Source organism: Scyliorhinus canicula, chromosome 2 (genome assembly GCF_902713615.1).
Source record: "Scyliorhinus canicula chromosome 2, sScyCan1.1, whole genome shotgun sequence".
Lineage (NCBI taxonomy): Eukaryota > Metazoa > Chordata > Chondrichthyes > Carcharhiniformes > Scyliorhinidae > Scyliorhinus > Scyliorhinus canicula.
The window spans coordinates 44,414,942-44,441,326 of record NC_052147.1 but is presented as its reverse complement, the minus strand read 5'-3'; the positions used below and the strand labels follow the sequence as shown (position 1 = coordinate 44,441,326).

The window sequence follows — 26,385 nt, the reverse complement described above, 5'->3', positions numbered from 1 at the left end:
CTCCCCGCTGCCCGGCCCACCCCGACTCCTATTGGCTGGCTGCTGTTTCCCCCCCCCCCCCCCCTGCCCCTGCCCCGAACGGCCGGCATCGCCCACTGACCCGCGAGCCGGGCCGCACGAGCCGGGCTGCTTGTGCCTTTCGCGAGCCACACTCGCCCCCCCCTCCCCCCACCTCAGGACGGGAACCGTCACATTTTAACGGACCGATCGAATGGAATGAAGCCAACTACCAGGAGAAGCGGGCGGCGGGTGGCTTACAAGCCGACGCATGCCCCCATCCAAAGGAGGGCAGAGCGCAACCCAATTCAGTTTCTTTTTGTTTTCAACGTTGCCGTTGAATTTGCAGCAAAAAAAAACAGAAGACGCTGGACAATCTCCTCTCAGCGGGTCTGACAGCATCCGCGGGCAAAGAGAGAGCGCGGAGTTTCCAGGTTTTGAATTTGCAGCTTTGTTGCGGTCACATCATCACCAACACCTTCCTGCCTGGGAAATAAAAGCTTTCTTGGGCCGATCTCCAAACATTTGCTCTCTTTTTTCCCCTCTCCTTCCAGACGCTGACTGACCTGCTCAGTTTATCCAGCCTTTCTAGTTTTATTACCTGATTGTCCTTGTGATTCATTGGCCTTTCTGCCAATGGAAACAGTTTCTGCCTCTCCTCTCTTGGGCAGTCCCTCAGCGTGGAGGATAACTTGCTGCCAACTCCAGAGAGGTGGGTTCTGCGGTAGCTGAACAGTCCAATCCTGGATCCGCAGACTTTGCCATCCGTTTGGCAAGTTAGGGTGCTTGATGTGGTGGGTGGGGGACGCTCTGGATTCTGCATTCCTCTGTTTACACTTGGCCTCCATGTGCTCCACCCTACAATGCTGTGGAGGTGATTGGCACCTTCGTGGGTGCTTTTTCTCCAGTTTATGCGTTCTGAGGCAAGTGGATTCCCACATTTCGGTGGAGATGTCGCATTTATTTAGGGAGGCTTTCAGAGTGTCCTGATAGTGTTTCCTCTGCCTTCTTAATGATTACCTACCATTGCAGAGCTCAGAATAAAACACTTGGTTTGGAAGTCTTGTGTTGGAGGCATGTGAGCAACATGGCAAGCCCATTGCAGCTGGTCAACCGTGACCAGTGCCTCGATACTGGGCCTGGGAGAGGCCACTCACGTTGGTACGCCAATCCTATCAGTAGATTTGCAGGATTTTGCAGAGACAGTGCTGATGTTATCCAAGGATTTGAGGTGCATGTTGTACATTGTCCATGTTTCTGATGCATACAGAGGGCAGGGACCACGGCTGCTCTGTAGACCATGAGTTGGCGTTGGGTTTGAGGTCTCAGTCTTCAAATACTTTGCTCCTCAGGCATCCGAGGACAGCAATAGCATATTGGAGTTTGTCTTCAATATCTACTCGCACCAAGAGGAGGCTCCCGAGGAATGGGAAATGATCCACATTGTCCAAGGACTCATCATAGATTTGATGGTTGGGGGGCAGTTTCGTGTGGCAGGAGCGAGCTGGTCGAGAACCTTTGTTTTCCAGATGTTTAGTCTGAGGCCTATTCTCTCATATGCCTCGGTGAATGTGTCGGCAATGGTTTGTGCGCGCACACAGGCTTGTCTACGTACTGCAGCTTGATGACAGAGGTTGAGGTGATCTGGACTGGAGGCGTTGGAGGTTGAACAGTTTCCCGCTTGTCTGGTACTTTAGCTCCACTCTTGTGGGTGCTTCAGGGTGGAGTGTTACATAGAACATACAGTACAGAAGGAGGCCATTCGGCCAATCGAGTCTGCATAGACCCACTTAAGCCTTCACTTCCACCCTATCCACGTAACCCAATAACCCCATCTAATCTTTTTGGACACTATCAGGGCAATTTAGAACATAGAACAGTACAGCACAGAACAGACCCTTCGGCCCTCGATGTTGTGCCGAGCAATGATCACCCTACTCAAACCCACGTATCCACCCTATACCCGTAACCCAACAACACCCCCTTAACCTTACTTATTAGGACACTACGGGCAATTTAGGATGATCAAACCACCTAACCTGTACGTCTTTGGACTGTGGGAGGAAACCAGAGCACCTGGAGGAAACCCACGCAGACACGAGGAGAATGTGCAGACTCTGCACAGACTGTGACCCAGCAGGGAATCGAACCTGGGACCCTGGCACTGTGAAGCTACAATGCTATTCACTGTGCTACCGTGCTGCCCAATCGTGTTGTTGCGAGGAAGATGGAGAAGAATGTTGGTGCAATGACGCAGCCCCGTTTGACCCAGTTTGCACACGTATCAGGGCTTTTCAAATTTCGGGTCATGACCTGCAGATGGGTCATGGGCAGTTTTGGGAGGGTTGCGGAGTGATTGCGATGATCCCATAGGTGGTCTCAATTGCAGGAGAACTGCCCAAAGGCCGTTACTGGCTTTTTAAAAAAAAATAGAGAATGGCGCTGTCTCCGCTTTTTAAATGAGAAGGAAATGAAGCTGTATGCAGTCTTCCGACCACAAGCGACAGCAGTGAGCAGGTGTCCTGAATGTACACTTAGATGCCCAGTATCCTGTACATACGTGTTTTTGGCATCAAATCACAGAAGAGAGCTTCCTCCATTTTGTAGCTGCTGGCAAGCAAGGCAAGAGGTCTGTGAAAATGAATTGTTTTCTTACAAGAAAGAGACGATCAGAGACATAAATAAGCCGTGTATCTACTGGTCAGGATCTCATATCTGAATCTATTGGAGCAGCAGCAGCTCAGGAGAATCCAGGGCAAGACAGAGCAGTGGTTAACAGCCCACAAAGAATGGTGGCTACCTCCGTCTTTTCACTGAGAAGGAAACAAAGCTGTACGCAGTCTTCCGACCATAAGCAACAGCAGTAAGCAGGCCAGCGTGTCCTGAATGTACACTTGACGCCCAGCACCATGTATAAAGATGATTTCTCGAGGTATAGCTTTGCTAATTGTGCCAATGCAAATAAGGGTGCAAAGCCCATGTTTGTTATATACAGAGCATACTGGCAAATAAGAAGTTTCAGGTTTCGAAAGTGAAGTGTTGGGTGAAAAATTCCTTTCAAGTTGAGACCCTAGAGTCAACTATTAACTTACAGCTGACTCCAAATGAAAAGATTACACTGCTGTACCTTACCTGTGACAGCACATTAAAAACACCAGAAGTCCATGAAGCTGTCAGCATTCACGAGTAGCATCTCCCAGGAGTATTCAGTAAAACCAGCATTTTGTTGCTATTTCCCTTCACGATGACTTATACATGTTAGAGGTTGGATTTTCCATTCTCACAAAGATGAAGGTGGCACAAAGAAACTGGCTGAAGTCTACACCTGATATGCGCATTGTCCTCTTGTGAACCTGATTGGAGTGAGATCGTGAGGACCAAGCAGGCTCCCTTTTTGCATTAAAGGTAAGCACATGTTCCCATTTGCATCAAAGGTAAGAATGTGGCATGTGCTTCGAAGGGCGGCCGGTGTGGGCCAGTGTTCGTTTTGTTGACATTGAGGGAGTTCACCAGATTCTCGATCTCTTCCTTGACATCCTCCCTAAAGAATGATGCTCGAGAGTTAAACCGGATATTCCACAAAACCTAACAGTGGTTTTGCATAGCTTGATAGTTTTTGTATTCCTACATTAATAAAGTGAAGGAGCCGTATGCTTTTTAAAAAGCCTTCTCTGCTTATCCTGCCACCGTTAAAGATTTGTGTACATACACCTGCTCTGAGCTTTCCCTGTAGTGCATACTGTTTGAGACTTCCTGGAATAAAATTTTTCTTCCTCAGCCTTCACCTTGCCGTTCGCATTCCCTCACTAAATAGCCCTTGTTGCATTGGTGACAAGCAGCGTACAGAAACTTGCAGTAAGTAGCCGGGGTATGGAATGCACTGTGGAAATAGTTGAGTCGGAAACATTAGTGACCTTCAAGCGGCTATTGGATAGGTACATGGATTACGGTAGAATGATGGGGTGTAGATTAATGTGTTCTTAATCAACGACAAAAGTTCGGCTATGTTCTATGTTCTAATTCACACAGTGTGGCCCTATACCTGAAACACTCCACTTATTTCACCATTCTGCTTGCAGCTTCTTTCTGTACTTGGTACAGCGACCCATTCTGGGCCACCAGCATTAGCCTGCTGAATAGTCTAGCATTGCTAGCAGCCATTTCCATGCTGAGAAATTTCCAGAACCTTCTTAAAAGTCAGTGTGGCTTCACACAACAGCTGACGCGGAATGCTGTCCTCGTGAAAGCCTCAAGTCAACCCATCGGTTGGCACGGCAGCACAGTGGTTAGCACTGTTGCTTCACAGTGCCAGGGTCCCAGGTTCGATTTCTGGCTTGGGGCACTATCTGTGGAGACTGCACATTCTCCCAGTGTCTGCTGGGTTTCCTCTGGGTGCTCCGGTTTCCTCCCTCAGATGAAAGATCTGCAGGTTAAGTGGATTGGCCGTGCTAAATTGCCCTGAGTATCCAAAAAAGGTTGGGTTGGGTTCCAGGGATAGGGAGGAAGTGTGGGCTTAAGTAGGGTGCTCTTTCCAAGGGCCAGTGCAGACTCGATGGGTCGAATGGCCTTCTTCTGCACTGTAAATTCTATGATTCTATCTGTAAGCATATCTTCTAAAATTGCTCCAAATTCTGACAGCTGAGGTAATTCTGTCACAAAGGTAGCTACCGATTGACCGGCTTTTCATAATGGTTATGAAATTTGAATCTTTGAGCAATCACAGAGGGCTTTAGGTTATGGTGATTCTGGACCAGAGCAACTAAAACTGCAAGTAAAATCGCTCCTGACTTCAGTGGTGTGGCCAGATTCCCCATCAACTTAGTGCATCAACCTTTCTCGACACACACCCTGGAGAATCGAAAGCTATTTTCCTCATCTTCTCTGCCATTTGCTAAAAGGAAATACTGCAACCTATTCACGTATTCAGCCCAGTCCTCGCTTCTTGCATTCTTACCAGCCACCTCGAATATAGCCATGGTGCGGCTAACTTGAAATTCCGTCAAATAAATCCATGGTAAAGCAGCACGGTGACGCAGTGGGTTAGCCCTGCTGCCTCACAGTGTGGAGGTCCCAGGTTCGATTCTGGGTCACTGTCCGTATGGAGTATGCACATTCTCCCCGTGTTTGCATGGATTTCACCCCCACAATCCAAAGATGTGCAGGCTAGGTGGATTGGCCACGCTAAATTGCCTCTTAATTGGAAAAAAATAATTGGGTACTCTAAATTTATTTAAAAAAATAAACCCATGATGAAAATTAGCTACTACTAAATGCCCCAACTTTCGTACCTTGATTGTATGTTCCCACAACCCCATCTCTTACCTCAGACAGGATGCCAGCCCCTTTCCACTTCACTCATCCATGCCCCCAATCTCACCCTCTGTCCTCTCTTGCATCCCTCTTCCACTCCTCCATCCATGCAAATTGCAACCTCTCAAATCCCATCCCCTCATCCTGACTTGCCCGTTCTGGTCCCCAGTCTCCATGCAAGCTGCATTTTCTTCTCCTTCCCTGTGCCAGAGTTCAAGGAGGAAAACCGCTGATCTCAGACACAATTGGACATAACCAACAGGATCTTACTGCCTTCAAACAAATCTTGAAGGTAGCACACAATTTGAAAATGTTTTGTGCTAATGAGTATTAAAACGTATTACAATTACAAACCTGCCTCAGGATGGTGTGAGACCTGACACACTGCAAACATATCACTGGTCTGTAATTTCCTACATTCTGCCTCCCTCCCTTTTTGAATAAGGGCGTTTACATTAGCCTCTGTAAAGTGCCGTGGGTCATTTTATTACAGTAAAGACTTTGAATAAATATATGTGTTCTGTGAAAGGTAAGTACATTAGAAGACCCGACGTCAATTGAAGAGGAGGTTGTGACAAATGTTACAGGCGATTCTATCACTTATAGTTCGAACACTGGCATATACAAATTTGTCTCATTTCAAAGTCCCCTCATAGTTCAAAATGTCTTGACATAATTCAATCTACCATTTGATTTCTGGACAGAACACCATCGATTCTCAACTTTCCTGGGATTAGATTTCTCTGGGTCTCCTGACATTTACTGTTAAATCTCGTACATCTATAGTAACCTCCCGGATTTTTTTGCATTTCTCAAGCCGTCTTGCTTCATTTATTTATTTTATTGAATACATTCATCATTATGATTTCAACTAAGAGTACAATCCTAAACTAAATTACCCAATTTAAGCTGCTCGAGGTTCATTCACAAAAAACTCAATTTAGTTTGTGACTTAATTTAGCTGATTTTTCTAATTAATGGAATTGGCTATGTGGACAGGTGATCAGGTACTTCCTCCCTATTTTAAAAAATTGCTTTGGAATTTTGGCATTTACTTGTTTTTGAAGAAAGGTGAGCCTTTTTGTTCTTCCAGCGATAACAGTGAGGCTATTCTCTATTCAATGAGCAGAATAGTCAGTCTGTCAAGGGTTCTGTTGAAAGTGAAAAGGTCATGTGAAAGGGGTGGTGATGCAGTGGGATGCGGTGGCATAGTGGTAATGTCACAGGGTTAGTAATCCAGAGACTAGGGTAATGATCTGGGGCCCCGGGTTTGAACACCAGGCATACCTAAAGATGAGGTAGTACCTGGTGAAGCGATAATACAGGACGACTAGTGTGCCAAAAAGCATATTCAGCAAGTAATAGACAGAGCTAAGCGGTTCCACAACGTGTCAGATCTAAGTTCAGCAGTTCTGCCACATTCAGCTGTGAACGGTGGTGGACAATTAAATAACTCACTGGAAGTGGAAGCTCCACAAATATCTCCATCCTCAATGATGAGAAGATCCCAGCACATCTGTGCAAAAGACAAGGCTGAAGTATTCGCAACAATCTTCAGTCAGCAGTGCCTAGTGGACGATCCACCTCAGTCTACTCCGGAGGTCCCCAGCATCACAGATGTCAGTTTCCGAATCACTTCACGTGAGGGAATAGCAGTCAACATGGATTTAAAATTGATTTAGATCCTGCTTTGATTTCTGTTAAAAAATGACTGTTCAAATAGACTGTGACGCCTAATCTGTACCTGGACTGTCAAAGGCATTTAACCATGTTCCACAGAAAATATTTTTAATCTAGTTCAAAACTGTGGGAATTCAGGGTAAATCTACAGAATTGATAAGAAACATGAAGTTTAGAAAATGAGAGATACCTATTAGAGGTAGTGCACAGTTGGAAGCAGAATAATGGCAGACAAAACGTAATGAAAACACATGTAGCGTTTTTCATATTGGAAGGAAAGTGCCAATACATACTCCGGAATGGTGAAATGAAAGTCACCATAGTCCCAGAGGACCATAGACTTCCCTCTCCTTTGAAAGAGAGAGAGCTGACTAGTGGTGAATTAACCCAAGGGTCACCACACCTCAGGTTTGGGACAAGGTTCAGGTTTGCCTTCATGGTAATCCCAACTGGTACAAGAACTGAACCCGGCTGTTGGCGTCATTCTGCATCACAAATAAGCTGTCCAGCAAACCAAACTAACCGATCTTCCTTCCACGAAAGGTATTAAATTAGCAAAAGATTAAACTTAGAGACCCAGCACACTTGATATTCAATCAATGTAAAGCAGCTGTCAAGAAAAAAAATAATGTAGCCAATACTAAACTGTACAAACCACAAACGAACATGATGTTACGATGAAACAAATTAAACAATCAAGCATTGGGCACAGTCCAAAGAACCTCAAGACATATCCCTATTGTGACACACTGCAATAACTTTTCAAACTATCAGTAAAAAACTTCAGGAGATAAATTACTCTTACTTTCCAAATGCTGTGATCACCTTTTCTTGTGATCACCTTATTTTCTTGAAACCCATCTAATGCCTTCTTGAACCGAAGCAAGGAATAATCCTCTACCACCTCCTCTGCAATTTTGTTCCACAGGTTGATGAATCTTGAGGGGGAAAGTAAATAGAAGATATTAATTCTCTGGACAGCTTGTAAAGTGGACCTCATCAACGCAAACATATCATCTATTTGCACAGTGCCCATACCTTTAACAATCTTAAATCTTAAAAGTCTATTTCTCCAGCAAGTACAATCCCTAAACATCAACTCTATGCTCCCGAGTAAATTATCTAGTCAGTGAACAAGTAGAAATTCCTCCCCAAACCTTTTCACTTCTTTACCAGCTTTTCCCTTGAGGTTATCAGGCTTAATATTTCATGTGGCTCAGTGACACACTTTGTTTTATTGTTGTTCTGTGAAACACCTTGGAATACTTTACCACATTAGAGGTGCTATACCAGTGCAGGTTGCCCTCCACTGACACTTTCTGCAGAGCCAGAATGCTCCTGAGGTAGGTAGGACTAAAGCTGGGCATAAGCATCCTCATTTGGAATAATCTGTGGTTAAAATAATTAACATAGAAAGTTTTGTATTTAAAAAAGTGAATTGTTTTTGAAAAGGCTGGAATAAAGGTTTTTCTTTATTTGTTGTTAACACATTTGATTAAACTCACTCCATTTGTCTGGTTATATAATATGTTATCCTTAAGCCATAGTTTATGCCAAGAACTTCTTATTGTGATAAACAGTCTATTTAATTAGAGATACAATTGATTACTGTGCAGAGATAAGAAGGCATTTCCCAAAAATTGTACCTTTTGTTTCCACATAGCTTTGGTAGCCAATCCTAATTTTCACATCCTACTGGATGTTACTTTCACATCAAGGGTTAGAAATTTTGAAGACTTCAAAAGTAAATAATCTGATTAATTTGACTGAAAATGGTATTAATGCTATCCCTAAATGAAACTGAAGGAAAATTTACAGGACAGATATGAATAGCTGAGGTTGAAGGAGGATTTGAGATGGAAAATGACTAACAGAAAGACAAACAGGCTTAACTCTAATTCAGGGTGACACGGTACTACAGTGGTTAGCGCGGTTGCTTCGCAGCACCAGGGGCCCAGGTTCGATTCCCGGCTTGGGTCACTGTCTGTGAGTAATCTGCATGTTCTCCCCGTGTCTGTGGGTTTCCTCCAGGTGCTCCGGTTTCCTCCCACAAGTCCCGAAAGACGTGCTGTTCGGTGAATTGGACATTCTGAATTCTCCCTCAGTGTACCTGAACAGGCACCGTAGTGTGGCGGCAAGGGGATTTTCCACAGTAAATTCATTGCACTGTTAATGTAAGCCCATTTGTGACATTAATAAAGATTTAGAAATATATATTTTTTCAGGTTCTAGTACAACAGCAAGAACTTTGGCAAAAATTAATGTTCTTTTTCATATGCTAGGTAGGATACTTTGCATCTTTACTAGATGGAAGAATGGCATGTTTAAAAAAAGTGAAGGTTGTTCCCTTATGATTCAAGATTACAAAGGAATTAAACTCTTAGCATATACCTTAAGAATGGGAGAAAGTAATGGATCAGAGGGTGAGAAAATAGTGGGATTCTTGCCCAGAAGCACCACCAATGCCATTTTTGTTTTGAGACAAGTAGGGAGGAATATTGAGAAGGCCAATACAACACAAATACTGTAACCATCGATCGAGAGAAGGTTTGTTACTGGGTAGACAGGGCTGAAGCACTCCAGATTGAGGGTGGCTTTTCATCTTTGAGGTCTTCAAGCCATCTTTAAATATTGTGGATGCCTCCAACAGGAGCAAATACAGCTGATGCCGGTCTGTCCTACCAAACACTTCCAGGACAGCCCTGCTCTGCCCACTCAAGACGCTGACTGCATATGTGCTGCAGGCTTTCCATTATGGTCACCTGGCAGTATTGGCCTCAAGTGTCACACATTGTTGGCATCATCTCCTGCCCCCATACTCTTTGGGATTCCTCCAATTGGATATGCATTCGCTGGCACGTTGCTGACATCTCCTCCTGAATCTCACGGCTAGCATCTGCATCAGTTCTGGGATAACATTTTCCAGAGGCTCGGCATCAGACTAGGACTCAGCGGAGTCCTGGGATCCAGCAGTCCTCCGACTGCTGACTTCTTTGGATGTTCCTGCCTCCACCTGATGTGCATAGGATAAGAGTCTCTGTACTGGCGGAAGGTTGGGGTGATAGCTGTGACGCTTTGATGGTGGTTTCCTTGGAGCTCTCCCCCAAGGTGGTCTCTTGGGTGGCGGGGAAGGGGATAATTCCAGACAGCCCGGCCCTATCAGATGGAGATTCTGCGAGAGAATGGACATGTGGTCAATGAGAGGGAAGGATCATTTTATCTGACATGAACAAATCACTTGAGGCAGATCATCTGGGTGAAGGGGCAGTGGATCCTCACCTCTACAGCATAGACCAACTTCGCTGTCGATGACTGCTCTCTCCTTAGACAACCCCTTGATTTTTAAGGCCTGTTCCTCATAGGTGGTGAGGACATGGATCTCTGCTACTCTGCCTTCTGTCTTGGCCCTATCTCGCTTATTATGATGTGGAGATGCCGGTGTTGGACTGGGGTGAGCACAGTAAGAAGTCTTACATCAGGTTAAAGTCCAACAGGTTTGTTTCGAAACAAACCTGTTGGACTTTAACCTGGTGTTGTAAGACTTCTTACTCGCTTATTATGGGCTATTTCTCCTGCGGGGACATCTTCTCCTGCGGGGACAAAGAGAGGGCTTTGTGAGCCACGTGCTTGATGGATCAGTGAGGGTCTGTAACAGGTAGCATGTGTGGGCACTGCAACTGGACATGAAGGAGTTGTGCTGGTGGGTGCCAGGGGGGCGCTGAGGAACATGGATGAAGATTGGATGTGGGGAGGGTGCGATTGGGTGTCAGTCAGGTGATTGGAAGATGAGGGGTAGCAGGCAGAACTGATGCCAGGAGAGATGGTAACCTACCCTTGAAGCTCGGTGGAGGTTGTTGGTCTTCTTCCAACATTGGACGCTGGTCCTCATGGTCATGCTGTCCGCACTGACAGCCGCTGCCACTACCTCTCAAATGGCATTGGTGACCCTGCTGCTGGTTTGCCGACCCCCTCGGGTGTTGGAACAGGATCTCCCGTCTCGCCTCAATGGCGTCCAGAAGCCTGTCCAGATCGGCATCCCCAAAGCGAAGAGTAGGTCTTCGCTGTCATGCTGGTGTGTTGACTGAGTGACTCGTGAGGAAGTGTTTAAAAGCAGCTCCTCCTTGATAGTGGCAAGAAGCTGAGGGACGAGTCTGGTGAAATCAGACAGCAAGATAGCCATTAATGGCGAGGCTCATGTGGGAGCTCAATTTTGGCACTAAGTGCTCTTAAATGTAGACCGCGATCTTGCCAATGCAGTTGTCGAGAAACACCCCACCAATTGCGCCCAAAATGAAATTATTCCGTTAAATTAGGCTCCTAATTTATGGAGTTTGAGACTAAAGAAGAGGATTAGTGTGAGGTGTAAAGATTATGGGTGAAGACCTGGAGAAAGTGAATAGCTCAAAGTAGCTGGGGGTCAGCGGTGATAGAAAATGGAAGTGTTGGAATGGAAATTAAATAACAGAAAGCTCGGGAGTAATGTGAAGACGTGCGGAGAGGCGTTGAGTGATGAAAATTACTGCTGAAACTGAAAGGAAGAACCTACAAGACAAGGGACTGGTTTAGCACAGTGGGCTAAGACAGCTGGCTTGTAATGCAGAACAAGACCAGCAGCGTGGGTTCAATTCCCGTTCCAGCCTCCCCGAACAGACGCCGGAATGTGGCAACTTGGGGCTTTTCACAGTAACTTCATTGAAGGCTACTGATGACATAAGCGATTATTATATTATTATTACAAGACAGTTGTCAGACCAGCCTTATTACACAGGGCAACATGAAGAAGAGGAGAGGTACAGTAACTGGATACTTATGAGACGCAGATACAGAGATGGAGTGACGATAAAGAATAAGCTAAAGAACCAGTACATTATTATTCAGTGAAGATTGTGCGGTATTAGAAGAAAGCTGAGCAGAGGTTGAAATATTATGGTTTTTGTTGCAGAGAGAGAGGGAGGTTATGTAGTAGGGTAAGTGATTGAGACGGACTCCCAGGAAGGGAAAGAGGAAGGCCTAAGACCAGATGGAAGAATGTGATGGGGAGAAAATTAAACACACGCAAGATTTGGAGAAGAATGAGTAACTGACAGGAGGCATGGAGAAGGGTGACCATGACCCCCAATCAGCACTGTGGCAACCCCAAGTAAAATTGTAGAAAATGAAAGAAAAATATTGTTCTCTCCTGATCGTGTTTTCTATTGTTTATAATCATGAGGACCAAACAAGGAATACTGCCAAAATTCAAATCCTATACAAATAAGACTTTGAAAATGGAAAATCAGTCCTTATGGTTGGGAAAACAATTACCCAGAGGAAACAGGAACTTGTTCTGCAAATACAACCAACAATAGGGATACAATGGGATTTTACGATATGAAGAAATGTTGGCACAAAAGTAGATAATTAGATTTCTCGGAATTGAAAAGAGTTGTAAAGAAAACGAAACAGTTTCACTGCAGCATTAAAAAGGACATTTCAAAATAGGAGAGAAGGGGCTTTGTGGCAAAAATTGTCCAGAGGAAAGAGGAACTTGTTCTAGACATAGAATTTAAAGTCCAGAAGGAGGCCATTTGGCCAATTGAGTTTGCACCGGCCTTTGGAAAGAGCGCCCATGCCTCCACCCTATCCCCCAACCCCACCTAACCTTTTTGAACACTAAGGGCAATTTAGCATGGCCAATCCACCTAACCTGCACATCTTTGGACTGTGGGAGGAAACCGGAGCTCCCGGAGGAAACCCACGCAGACATGGGGAGAACGTGCAGACTCCGCCCTACTTAAGCCCCTGCCTCCACCCTATCCCCACAACCCCACCTAACCTTTTTGAACACTAAGGGCAATTTAGCATGGCCAATCCACCTAACCTGCACACCTTTGGACTGTGGGAGGAAACCGGAGCACCCGGAGGAAACCTACGCATACATGGGGAAACGTGCAGACTCCGCACGACAGTATCCCAAGCTGGGAATCGAACCTGGGACCCTGGAGCTGTGAAGCAACAGTGCTAACCATTGTGCTATTGTGCCGCCCACCTGCAAATACAACCAACATTAGGGATACAATGGGATTTTAAGATATGAAGAAACATTGGCACAAAAGTAGATAATTAGATTTCTCGGAATTTAAGAGTTGTAAAGAAAACGAAAGGTAAAAGAACAGTTACACTGCAGCAATAAAAGGGGCATTTCAGAATAGGGAAGAAGTGGCTTTGTGGCAAAAAACGTCCAGAAGAAACAGGAATTTTTTCTGCAAATACAGCCAGCAATAGGGATACAAGTGAGTTTCCCAGTGCTCAGCCCAGCGAGGCCAGCAACAGTACTCAATGTTAATTGGTCCTCTCAACGAGGCCTTCTCGCCCCGAATGCTGGCTCGCCAGCTGATTCGCCAGTACCGTGCTCACCAGCCCCCCCACCCCCCACCCACTTACAATGTCGAGAAGTCGAAGCTGCACTTGCTCAGCCAACTCAAGCCAGCTTGCAACCATGTCGCCGAGGCGACCAGCCCCAAGATTTGGGGATGCTGACAAGGGAGAGGCTTCTGGACACGGTGGAGACCTAGAGGGTTGTCCTATTCCTCCAACGGTCCTGGAAGGTGAGCCAGTGCTGCCTGGGACAAGGAGGTGGCAGCATTCAGTTCAGGTAGTGTGACCAGAAGGACTGGCCTCCAGTGTCGGAAGAAAGTCAACGACCTACACCGGGCAGCCAGAGAAAGTAGACAGCAATGTCCCACCCCCCCAGGCAATCCCCAACCCTCCCTCCAAACCTTCCCCTTAAACCCTCCCTCCACCTAACCCTCCTTTCATACCTGCCTCCACAACTGTGAACCACGCGTGTGGCTAACAATCCCCTCTCTGTGTTCCGTCAGGAAAAGCTCTACCATAATCGGCGGGAGAACGCCCAGACTGGCGGTGGAGTGCCGGACTGGAGAATCCTCACCTTAGAGGAGTGGGCCCTGGAGGTGACTGGTGTGGCAGAGGACAGGGCGGTCACCAATGCGGAGACTGGCAGATGCCGCGGAGGTGAGGGACCACCAGGCTCCACCCGGAGGACCTGTCAAATGTGAGCAGTGATTGCATTACTGATTGGCCCAGCCCTCCCACTGTCCATTCTCTAGCAGGTCCAGCATCCGACGGCGCCGGCCCATCCCAGGCGACACCCTCTCCCGACTCCGAGGAGAACACCTCGGAGGAGGGCTCCAAGGATGCAACTGTTATAGTAATAATAATAATATTTAATATAATAATAGCGGCATCACAGGTGCCATTCTCACCCTCCGCCAGCACAGATACACCCCCCTCGGTGGGAAATGTTAGTGATCAGGCTTCTGGGGCACAATCTGGTGAGCACCACACTGCTGCTGATGTGCACCTGGTGGAGCCAGGAACATAGAACATAGAACGATACAGCGCAGTACAGGCCCTTCGGCCCACGATGTTGCACCGACATGGGAAGTCAAAAACTAAAGGCCATCTAACCTACACTATGCCATTATCATCCATATGCTTATCCAATAAACTTTTAAATGCCCTCAATGTTGGCGAGTTCACTACTGTTGCAGGTAGGGCATTCCACGGCCTCACCACTCTTTGCGTAAAAAACCTACCTCTGACGTCTGTCCTATATCTATTACCCCTCAATTTAAGGCTATGTCCCCTCGTGCTAGCCACCTCCATCCGAGGGAGAAGGCTCTCACTGTCCACCCTATCTAACCCTCTGATCATTTTGTATGCCTCTATTAAGTCACCTCTTAACCTTCTTCTCTCTAACGAAAACAACCTCAAGTCCATCAGCCTTTCCTCATAAGATTTTCCCTCCATACCAGGCAACATCCTGGTAAATCTCCTCTGCACCCGTTCCAAAGCTTCCACGTCCTTCCTATAATGAGGCGACCAGAACTGTACGCAATACTCCAAATGCGGCCGTACCAGAGTTTTGTACAGCTGCAACATGACCTCATGGCTCCGGAACTCAATCCCTCGACCAATAAAGGCCAACACACCATAGGCCTTCTTCACAACCCTATCAACCTGGGTGGCAACTTTCAGGGATCTACGTACATGGACACCGAGATCCCTCTGCTCATCCACACTGCTAAGAATTTTACCATTAGCCAAATATTCCGCATTCCTGTTATTCTTTCCAAAGTGAATCACCTCACACTTCTCTACATTAAACTCCATTTGCCACCTCTCAGCCCAGCTCTGCAGCTTATCTATGTCCCTCTGTAACCTGCAACATCCTTCCACACTGTCTACAACTCCACCGACTTTAGTGTCATCTGCAAATTTACTCACCCAACCTTCTGTGCCCTCCTCTAGGTCATTTATAAAAATGACAAACAGCAACGGCCCCAGAACAGATCCTTGTGGTACGCCACTCGTAACTGAACTCCATTCTGAACATTTGCCATCAACCACCACCCTCTGACTTCTTTCAACTAGCCAATTTCTGATCCACATCTCTAAATCACCCTCAATCCCCAGCCTCCGTATTTTCTGCAATAGACGACCGTGGGAAACCTTATCAAACGCTTTACTGAAATCCATATACACCACATCAACTGCTCTGCCCTCGTCTACCTGTTCAGTCACCTTCTCAAAGAACTCGATAAGGTTTGTGAGGCATGACCTACCCTTCACAAAGCCATGCTGACTATCCCTAATCATATTATTCCTATCTAGATGATTATAAATCGTATCTCTTATAAGCCTCTCCAAGACTTTACCCACAACAGACGTGAGGCTCACCGGCCTATAGTTACCGGGGTTATCTCTACTCCCCTTCTTGAACAAAGGGGCCACATTTGCGATCCTCCAGTCCTCTGGCACTATTCCTGTAGCCAATGATGACATAAAAATCAAAGCCAAAGGCTCAGCAATCTCTTCCCTGGCTTCCCAGAGAATCCTAGGATAAATCCCATCAGGCCCCGGGGACTTATCTATTTTCACCTTGTCCAGAATTGCCAACACTTCTTCCCTACGCACCTCAATGCCATCTATTCTAATAGCCTGGGTCTCAGCATTCTCCTCCACAACATTATCTTTTTCCTGAGTGAATACTGACGAAAAGTATTCATTTAGTATCTCGCTTATCTCCTCAGCCTCCACACACAACTTCCCACCACTGTCCTTGACTGGCCCTACTCTTACCCTAGTCATTCTTTTATTCCTGACATACCTATAGAAAGCTTTTGGGTTTTCCTTGATCCTACCTGCCAAAGACTTCTCATGTCCCCTCCTTGCTCGTCCTAGCTCTCTCTTTAGATCCTTCCTCGCTTCTTTGTAACTATCAAGCACCCCAACTGAAACTTCATGCCTCATCTTCACATAGGCCTCCTTCTTCCTCTTAACAAGAGATTCCACTTCTTTGGTAAACCACGGTTCCCTCGCTCGACCCCTTCCTCCCTGCCTGACTGGTACGTACTTATCAAGAACATGCAATAGCTGTGCTCTTGAACAAGCTCCACATATCCAGTGTGCCCAACCCTTGCAGCCTACTTCTCCAACCTACACATCCCAAGTCATGTCTAATGGCATCATAATTGCCCTTCCCCCAGCTATAACTCTTGCCCTGCGGGGTATACTTATCCCTTTCCATCACTAACGTAAAGGTCACCGCCAGGAGAGACAGCAGTTGGAGGTCTGCTGGGTGCCTGGGTCCCAGCCTGCATGGAAAAAAAATTTTTCACGGCCCTGGTCCCACACCTAAGGAATGCAGAAAAGGCCTTTAACAGAGTCGAGTGTAACAGAGAACAGAGAGCACGGTAGCACATGTGGATAGCACTGAGGCTTCACAGCGCTAGCGTCCCAGGTTCGATTCCCCGCTGGGTCACTGTCTGTGCGGAGTCTGTACGTTCTCCCCATGTCTGTGGGTTTCCTCCGGGTCCTCCGGTTTCCTTCCACAGTCCAAAGGCGTGCAGGTTAGTTGGATTGGCCATGCTAAATTGCCCTTAGTGATCAAAAAGGTTAGGAGGGATTATTGGGATATGGGGATTGGGTGGAAGTGAGGGCTAAAGTGGGCCGGTACAGACTCGATGGGCCAAATGGCCTCTTTCTGCACTGTACGTTCTATGTACCTCTTTGAAATACTGGAGCAGTTTGGCTAGGAGCAGTGTTCGTCTCCTGGGTGAAAATCTTGATGTCCCCAAGGCGAGCGTTCGGACCAACACCACCAGCTCTGAATACTTCCAGCTGCATAGAGGCACACAGCAGGGATACCCATTGTTCCTGCTTCTGTTTGCCTGAGCAATTGAACCCCTGCCGATCGCCCCGAGAGACGCAAAAAGCTGGAAGGGCACCCAGAGTAGGCAGAGAGCACAGAGTCTCACTCTATGTGGATGACCTGCTCCTCTACCTCTCGGAACCACAGAAACGCCCGAGAGCAATCATGCAGCTCCTGAAAGAGTTTGGAGCCTTCTTGGGCTACAAACTCAACAGGGGCAAGAGCAAGGCTGTCCTGGTGAACCCAAACAGGGAGAGACAGAGCTGGAGGGACTCCATTTAAACTAGCCCAAAACAAATTCCGCTACCTGGAGATCCAGATAGCCCACGAATCTACAAGTGGAATCTGTCCAGTTTATCGGAGGAAGTTAAAAAGGACCTATAGAGATGGGATACGCTCCCACTCTCCTAATGGGGAGGGTGCAGACGCTCAAAATGAACGTACTGCCAAGGTTCCTCTTCCTGTTCAGATCCATACCGATCTTTATCCCCAAGGCCTTCTTTCACAACATTGATAAAATGATCATGGCGTTTGTGTGGAGCGTAAGAATCTCCAAATCAACACAGCAAAGGTAAAAGTTATGGGCGATCTCTGGGACAGACTAGCGACGCTATCGAATCTACAATACTACCACTATGCAGCTACGGCGGAGAGAGTGAGGGGATGGATACCTGAACCCACCATGGAATGGGTGAAGATGGAGAAGTCTTCCTGCAAGGGAACGACACTCCGGGCCCTCGCCACGGCATCCCGCTCGATGAAATACACATCCTGCCCAGTGACGGCAGCCACACTGAAGACATGGAACCAGATGAGGCAACATTTCGGTATAACCAAGATGTCCCCCATGGGCCCATCTGCGGAAACCACAAATTACCGCTAGCCATGCTCGGCACCACTTTTTAAAAATAGAGATAGGATGGAAGGGATGTTAACAGTAAGGGACTTTTACATGGGGGACAGACTAACGGCACTGAGCGAATTGGCGGAAGATCTGGAACTACCAACAGGACAGGAACTTAGACGCCTCCAAACCAAGCACTTTCTCCGCAAGGAGACAGTAGGTTACCCCAGGGCCTGAGAGACAAACTATTAGAGGAACTGATAAACACGGACAGTAAGGGGGGAACTGCAGGAACATCTATGGACAGTTACTGGACGGGACAAGACTACCACTGGACGAAGCCATGCGGAAATGGGAGGACGAAGTGGGGACAGAAGTGGGTTGGGGACTCTGGAGCGAAGCACTGAGCAGGGCCAACTCCACCTCCTCCTGTGCAAGGCTCAGCCTCATGCAGTTTAAAATGGTGCAGAGCGCACCTAACCAGAACCCGAATGAACAGGTTCTTCCCGGAGGTGGAGGATAAATGTGAACGGTGCTAGGGAGGTCCGGCCAACCACAGCCACATGTTCTGGGTTTACCTCAGACTTGTCGGGTTCTGGACAGCTTTCTTCGAGGCAATGTCCAAGGTTGCAGGGGGTGAGGATGGAGCCGTGCCCGAGAGTGGCAGTCTTCGGAGTATCGGAACTGCCAGAGCTACACACGGGGAAGGGGGCCGACGCCCTTGCTTCCTTAATTGCACGCTGGAGAATCCTGCTCGGCTGCTGATCAGCAGCATCACCCACAGCTGCAGACTGGTTGGAAGACCTGGCGGAATTTCTTCATCTGAAGGGTCGGAAGAGGGCTTCCACAAAGTGTGGGGGCAATTCGCCGGCCTGTTCCAAGACCTGTTCAAGGCCAACACCGACTAGGGAAATAGGGAGACGGGGGAGAGCGGACAAGAACACACACTACAAGGAGGTACCAAAGGGGAGAGGAGAGGAGGTGGAAATCCAGGGGAGCCACAGAGAAAAGAATGGAGGGGGAGGGGAAGGGGCAGTAAGTGTTATGTTATGCTTCTTCATGTGGCATAAGCTGCTTCCTTGATATAAACTCTGACAAAGGAAGGTTCAGACATGGAGATGTGTTAAAACCTATTTATTGAACAGTTAGCAATTCTCCTACTGGAGTTTGACTCTCCTGCTAATCTTGCTATAGTGACTCAGTCTAACTAACCAGTCTGCTCTAATCCATGTGGTGGGTGTGATGCTTCCTGATTTGCCCCTGTCCTTCTGAGTGTCGCCTATGGAAAGAGGAAGAGCATGTGTGCCCTGTCCTTTTATACGGGTAGCCCCCTTGTGGTAGTGTCTCCTCTGGGTGCCTTGACTGCCCATTGGTCATGTCCTATTCGGTGTGTTCATTAGCTGTATGTCCGCATGTCATGAGGACGCTGGTGCTCCCTCTGATGTTTACTTCATCTTAGTGTATTTGCATTAACCCCTTGTGTATTGACAGTGATGTATATCACCACAGTACGTGCCTCCCCCGAACCCACAAGGCCTGCAACAAAAACGTCAGAAAGGGGAAAAAAAGGAACAGGAGCTCAGCGACAGAATGCCCAGGGTGGGAGAGGGGGATACCAAGGAGGGGGGGGGGGGGGGGGGGGGGGGGAGAAAGGGGTGAAGATAGCCCAAGAAAGATGTATGTAAATAAGAAACTGTCTAAATTGTAAATATCGGACACAAAGTTTCACTCTGTAAAACTGAAAAATGCCAATCAAAACATTACAAGAAAAAAGAAATCCACTCATCCAAATTAATTTGAACTTATCAACTGAACACACTGCTTAATTGGTAGGCCTCATACCAGATTACATTTTTGCTAGACAAGGGATTGACGAATCATCAAATTTAGCTGAAGTAGTACTAGAATCATTCCATGTTTATTCCAGCCTAGAAAGTAACAAAATCCTTGGAAGGGCTAGATTTAATAAGTGTATCCAGCAGCCAGGAGAACCTGTCAACTCATTCATTAATGATCTGTACAGGATGGCTGGAGGCTGAGAATATAGAAACTTAAAATCTGAATTAATTATTGATAGAATAGTTGTAGGCGTAGCGGACGATGCTCTCAGACATGCTGCAAGTGAAGGAAGATCTCAACCTCGAGAAACCAGCTATCCAGATTGTTAGGCAATTTGAACTCTTCGTTGCAGCATTGCAGCACAGGTCCATTTTAAGAGATAAAAGTAAACCATTTTAGAATGGAAACCCCACAGTTGAGTTAGTTAAACAGCACAGAAACTTCCAGGTCACAGGAAGCATACCCAAATCACCCAGTTGAATTAATATGTCAATGCTGTGGAGCAAAGCCCCCCCCCCCCCTCCCCCAACCACCACAGGCAAGATCAATGTCCTGCAATATCAGCTCAAGGCTTTCAAACTAATAGAATTGGGCAATTCTGCAAACTGTGCCAGGCTAAAACATCCAAGATAACCCAAATATGATTCATGAGGCTGAGTCAGCAAACAAAGAGGAGACATTGCCTGGGAGAAGGTCAGAAGATTCTGGAAACTGATTTTGGAATGCGGACATTTCAGTTAATGGCCTTCTCAAACTTAAAATTGGACACAGGTGCCAGTGTTAGTCCAATCGGACAGAGAACCATGGCTGATGACTCAATGGCCGATGCCATGAACGATACCAATGCAGAGGCATAAAGCCCCTGATGAAAGGCACCCTTGTAAGTGACACTGACACTGAGGTACAAGGATAAAAGAATTGGAGAGGCCCTGTTCGTGATCCACAACCTACTAAGCCACATAGCCTGCGTTAGACTTAACCTTCCGTAAAACATTGACAGTTTAAACCAACAATTTGAGCCAGAAATATTACACTGTACGATGTCAGCCATTTTGCAGGGCCTCAGGCGGTTGTTTGCTACATTATATCATTATCGAATAAATTGGCAATGGGCAATGAACAGGACAAGACTCACAGCAGTCGAATGCCTGCAGGAAGCAGGCTGACACGGAAAGAAAAAGGGGAGTATGCAAAAACATCAGTTCAGTTCCTGGATCATATCATCAGCAATAAAGGCATCCCAGTGTACCCAGAGAAAACCAAAGCTAGTAACAAGTTTTCAACACCATCCTTGACTTTTTAAAAAATATAATAAAAATTAGAGTACCCAATTCATTTTTTCCAATTAAGGGGCAATTTAGTGTGGCCAATCCACCTACCCTGCACATCTTTGGGTTGTGGAGGCGAAACCTACGCAAACACGGGGAGAATGTGCAAATCCCACATGGACAGTGACCCAGAGCTGGGATCGAACCTGGGACCTCGGCGCAGTGAGGCAGCAATGTTAACCACTCTGCCGCCGTACTGACCCCCCACCATCCTTGACTTCTGACCTTCAGCGGTTCTTGGGGACGATGAAGCACCTGCCAACAATTTTACCAAATTTGGCACAGATGACACAATATACGAGGCATCTGCTTAAGAATGTCCAGTTATGATACTGGAACAAGAGCAAGCATTCATTCGCATGGAAGCAATGCAGGTCTCCAGTTACATTCTGTCCCACTCTGACCGATTGCTGCCCACCACCACAGCAGCAGATGCTTTGTCCACAGGCCTTGGAGTGGTCCGGTCCTGTTCTCAGAATAATTGCATTGAAAGCTCAATGCTTCTAGAGGCCTGTCAGACATGGAGACGAGATATATCATTATAGAAAAGGTTACTTTTGCAATCACGTGGGCATGTGAGAAGTATCTCAATGACACAGTTGAAGCAAACCATAAGCCCTTAGGGTTACTGAATGAGAAGGAGCTGGGAAAGATACCTCCCAGAATCTAGAACTTTCACCTACCCCTCATGATGTTCGCTACAAGATGGCTTATGTCCAAGATAATAAAAAACAAACAACGGCAGACATACATTTCAAGGCCACTCTAGGTCTTCCAACAAAGGACATCAATCCCATCAAAGAGCTGAAACATACTCTCGATTGACAAGGAGACACCTGCCAGTGACACAAGTAAACTACAACAGATTGACTAGGAACAAATGTGTGATTAGGATTGTGTGCACATTGCCATTACAAGAGTGGCCACAACAAAGACGAAGCAGTGGTCCTATGAAAGCTTGTACGAACAACAACAAACACTTCATGGTCATAGATTATCTCCTGTCTACAATGAGTGGCTGGCCATCCCAATTTCCCTTCACCCAGAGATTCTTCAAAAAATAAAATACATCAGGGCCACCTAGAAATCACAAAGTACAGGACACAGACCCAATCTGATGTCTGGTGGTCAGGCATCTTCTGGGTGATTGAGGACAGCATAGAAAATTGTCAGGTATGCTGCACAGGCCAGGACCAAAGAGAGTCCCTCATATCCATACAGTTCCCTACCAGGTCTTGGGAGAAGCTGGGCATCAACCTATTGTCATCATCAGCAAGATATTCCTTATAGTGGAGAATCTCTTTTCCAGATGGGTTGAGATAAAACAGCTAAATGTAACCACCACAGAGCCGCGCAGTAATCAAGGGAGTAAAAGAAGTGTTTGCGAGCCATGGCACCCTGGATGAGATTATGTTCGATAACCACCCATAATTTACAAATTAGTATTTTGTGCATTTCACCACCACACCTGGCTTCCACCACCATACCAACTCCCTAAGATACCCGCAGTCGAATGGGGGGCTAAACGTGAGGTGTGCACTTTATAAGCCCTCCTTAAAACGAATGAGGATTGTCCCACAGCACTGTTAATCTGCAGGTTCACCCTGTTACAATGCAGCCTAGCCCCATCTGAACTCCTAATGAGCAAGAAACTGTGCACCCAACTTCAAATCCTTCTGGAAAAACCTTATACCAGGAAGGATCTGTGGAAAACCAGTGGGAAGCACTAAAAGTAAAGATCCTAAATGGATAAAGTAGACATGACACCTCCAAAAATAAGAGTGGTTGTATAAAGGAATACAGGGGAAGACCTAACAGAAAAAGAAAGCATATGATAGGCATAAGAATTAAGCACTGCAGACAGCTGGGACGAGTACAGGAAGTGCAGGGACATCGTCAAAAGGAAATCAAAGACAGGACATGAAAAAAGATTGGCAAATAAAGTTAAAGAAAACTAAAAGATGTTTGACCAATATATTAATGGTAAAAAGGTTAGTAAAGGAAAAAGTGGGACCTATCAGAGATGAAGAAGGCAACATGTGTAGATGCAGAGGCTATGGAAAAGGTTTTAAATGAATATTTTGTCTCTGTGCTTACAAAGGAATTGGATGATGCAGATTTACTAGTCCAGGAAGAACAATGAGATACTGGATGGGATAATCATAAGGGGGAGGATATACTCGAAAAATTGAAATTCTTGAAAGTTGATAAGTCGCCAGGGCAGGGTGGACTGTTTCTGAGGCTCCTGAAGGAGGAGATAGCAGATGCTTGAAGGATGATTTTCCAATCATCACTAGACACAGGGTAGGTACTGGAGGACTGGATAAATGTAAACATGGCACCATTGTTTAAAAAGGGATTGAAGGAAATGGCAAACAATTATAGGCCAATCAGTCTTACATCAGTGGTGGGCAAATTAGTAGAATCAATCCCGAGAGATAGGATTAACTGTCACATAGAAAGGCATGGACTAGTCACGGATAGTCAGCATGAGTTTGATAAAAGGTCTTGCCTCTCAAATTTGATCGAATTCTTTGAGGAAATGACAAGAAGGTGGTGTGGTGGATGTGGTGTATGTGGATTTTAACAAGGCGTTTGACAAAGTACCATTGGCCAAGAAAGTGAAAGCCCATTGGATACAGTGCAATGTGACAAACTGGCAATAAACTGGCTTAGTTGGACCCAGTTGAGACAGCACTTCGGGATAAGCAAAATGTCCCTAATGGCCCCCATCTGTGGGAATCACAGATTCCCCTCAGCCATGCTAGATACCACCTTCAAAAGTTGGAGGCGGGATGGGGCACACTGACGTTCAGGGACTTCTACGTAGGGCACAAACTGGCGACACTGGACGAACTGACAAGGAAGTGGAAACTAGCAAGAGGACAGGAATCGAGACACCTCCAAATAAAGCACTTCCTCCGCAAAGAGGCAGTAGGGTATCTCAGGAGCTCAGAACACACACTACTAGAGGACCCGATAGGCACAAGCAGCGAGAAGGGGGGGCTATGTGGGAAAATATACGGACAGCTACTGGACAGAGCCTGAACACCACTGGACGGGACCAGACAAAAATGGGAGGACGAATTGGGGACAGAGGTAGGATGGGGAGTCTGGAGTGAAGCACTGAGCAGGGTGAGCTCCACCTCCTCATGTGCAAGATAAGCCTAATGCAGCTCAAAGTGGTGCACAAGTGCACCTGACCAGATCTCAAATGAGCAGGTTCTTCCCGGAGGTAGAGGACAAATGTGAGCAGTGCTAGAGGGGGCTGGCCAACCACACCCACATGTTTTGGGCTTGCCTCAAGCTTGCTGGGTTCTGGACAGCCTTCTCCGAGGCAATGTCCAAAGTTGTGGGGGTGAGGGTGAAGCCATACCCAATAGTGGCAATCTTCAGGGTATCGGAGCAGCCAGAGCTACACATGGGGAAGGGGGCCAACGCCCTTACTTTCGCTTCCCTAATCGCACGCCGGAGAATCCTGCTCGGCTGGTGAACGGCAGCACCACCCAAAGCTGCAGACTGGCTCGCTGACCTCTCGGAATTTCTCCACTTGGAGAAGATTAAGTACACCATCCGAGGATCAGAGGAAGGCTTCCTGGAAACTTGGGAGAAGCCCGTCGGCCTGTTCCAAAACATGTTGGAGGCCAGCAACGAGGAGTAAGCCAGGGGGGAAAAAAACAAAAAGGTGAAGAACCAAAGGACTGCGCAACCCATGGGGGTGGGGTGGGGGAGAATGGGGAAACCACAAGAAAAGATGAAGGGTGCTGAAACCAGTTTGGGGGGGGGGGGGGGGGGGTATGAGGAGGAGGGAGGGGGATATCATAGTCCGATCCAAAGAGCAGCAAAATGTATGTGCAGTTAGTCAAATGAAGGACTAAACAAACCTCTCTGTAAAATAAAGCAAATTAGCGCAGGCAAGAAAAATGTTACGTATACAAATAACAACTGTTTATGAAACAAAGGGTAATGGCCGATGGCTACCCTTGCAATTGGAAAGTTGTTTCAAGTAGTGTTCCACAGCACTCAGTGTTGGGACCCTTACTGTTTGTGTTGTGTATTAACGATTTGGATGTGATTGTGGGGAACATGATTGGGAAATTTTCAGACAACATAAAGATTGGCTGAGTGATTGACAGTGTAGAGGAATAATCTCCAAAACGATATAGATGGATTGGGTGATAAAGTGGCAGATGGAATTTAACACAGAGGTGTGAGGTCATGCATTTAGGGAGGTCAAACAGTTATAGGGAATACACAATCAATGGGAATACACTAAAGAGGGGTATATGAAGTGAGATATATTGGTGCACAAGTCCCTAAAGGCAGCAGTTCAAGTAGACACAGTTTTTAAACAAAGCATATGGAATGCTCTCCTTCATTGACAATATATAGAATATAAAAGTAAGGATATAATGTTGGAATTATATAAAACACTGGTGAGACTACAACTGGAACATTGCAGTTCTGGTCGTCACATTACAGAAAAGGACATTATTGCTCTGAAATAGTGCAGAGGAGGTTCACAAGAATGTTGCAAGGGCTAGAAAAGTGTAGCTACGAGGAGACATTGGATAGGTTGGAGGTTATTTTCCTTAGAACAAAGAAGGCTGAGGGGTGACTTACTTGAGGTGTACAAAATTATGAAGGGAAGAGGTAGGGTGGTCAGGATAAAATGGTTTCCATTAGTGGAGAATTCTAGAATCAGGAGACAGATTCAAGATAAGTAGCAAAAGATGTAGTAGGGCATGAAGGAAGAACCTTTTTACCCAGAGGATAGTGGGAGTCTGGAATTTGCTGCCCGAGTTGGTGGTGGAGGCAGAGACCCTAAACTCTTTTTTAAAGTACCTGGATCTGCACTTCAAGTGCTCTCAGCTGCAAGGCTGTGGACTGGGTGCAGGAAGGCGAGATTAGAAAAGGCACCTGGATGTCCTTGGGATGGCATGGAAAAGGTGGGCTGAATGCTTCCTTCTGTGCTGTAACATTTCTACGATTCTATGAATGACAGAGCCCACAATTCCTCTGACAGTAGTGTGAGTGAGATATGAAAGGGTTATAAAGCCTACAGACCACCTGAACCTATGAACTCAGACTTAAAGGGAGGAGATGGGGTAGTAATAATGATGTAAATACATGGGGTAAAATAGAATAACTTGAAATACTTTGGGTAAAGA

General features: G+C 46.5%; 1 protein-coding gene across 1 annotated transcript in view; it reads right to left on the bottom strand.

Moving 5' to 3' along the window:
- The window catches only part of LOC119953087 (mitochondrial basic amino acids transporter), a 121,955-nt gene that overhangs the window by 37,844 nt on the left and 57,726 nt on the right, over positions 1–26,385 (bottom strand). The window contains exon 2 of the mRNA XM_038776931.1: positions 7,793–7,925. The gene's annotated coding sequence lies outside the window, so the exon portion shown is untranslated. The remainder of the gene's footprint in view (positions 1–7,792; positions 7,926–26,385) is intronic.